The sequence below is a fragment of the Dendropsophus ebraccatus genome, chromosome 3 (assembly GCF_027789765.1).
Source record: "Dendropsophus ebraccatus isolate aDenEbr1 chromosome 3, aDenEbr1.pat, whole genome shotgun sequence".
Classification (NCBI taxonomy): Eukaryota; Metazoa; Chordata; class Amphibia; order Anura; family Hylidae; genus Dendropsophus; species Dendropsophus ebraccatus.
In genome coordinates, this window is record NC_091456.1 from 101,473,635 (window position 1) to 101,474,410 (window position 776).

Consider the following 776-nt stretch of genomic DNA (forward strand, 5'->3'; position numbering starts at 1 on the left):
AAGTGAAGCTGAAGTACTGAGTCGGACTGTATATGGTTGTCAGATGTATATGGTTGTCAGACTGTATATGGTTGTCAAGTTGCAAGTTTCCATGTTGAACGTTTTCAAACTAAGAAAAGAGAGAATCTAAAGGAGGAGGATGCTGCCGTGGCCTCTGCACACAGTAAGTCCCATTTAACATAACATTAATTTTACATGGTTTAAAATGTTGGCGACCAAATATTCTATTTGGCGCCTAAATTTTTCAGGTTAGGAGCCAATGGCTCCCAGGTAAATTTTTTAGTCTGGAGCCCTGTTGTATACCCTTTTGCGTTGAATCAGACCACACCTGTAATCATTTACTGACCTGCCTATAGAGATATAACTGTAGAGATAAGCAAATTTAAAGTAAAAACAAAGCAAATCGCTTTGTTAGCTCGGCAGTCGGCTGTAAATTCGCTCATCTCTATATAACTGCGTGCCAAATGCCCATTAGGGTTTTTTTTGCCAACAAACTGAATCACATACCCTGCCCCCACCCTCAAAGAGACCTCCATGCCATCAGGATGTTGTCAGCCATAGCGCCATCTAGTGGCAGACAAAAAGACATCGGCGCTGGCGTCTCATCGGGTTTGTATAAGAACCTACGTCCCACAATAGGATTCTACAGCAGAGCTTTTTCTGAGCCTAGAATCCGCTCACGTGAGGTCATGTGACCGGCATGTCACGTGTGGCTCGTCCTATCTTACAAACACCGAGCGAGTACGTGAGAAGATAAGCGAAGACCGGAAGTGCGT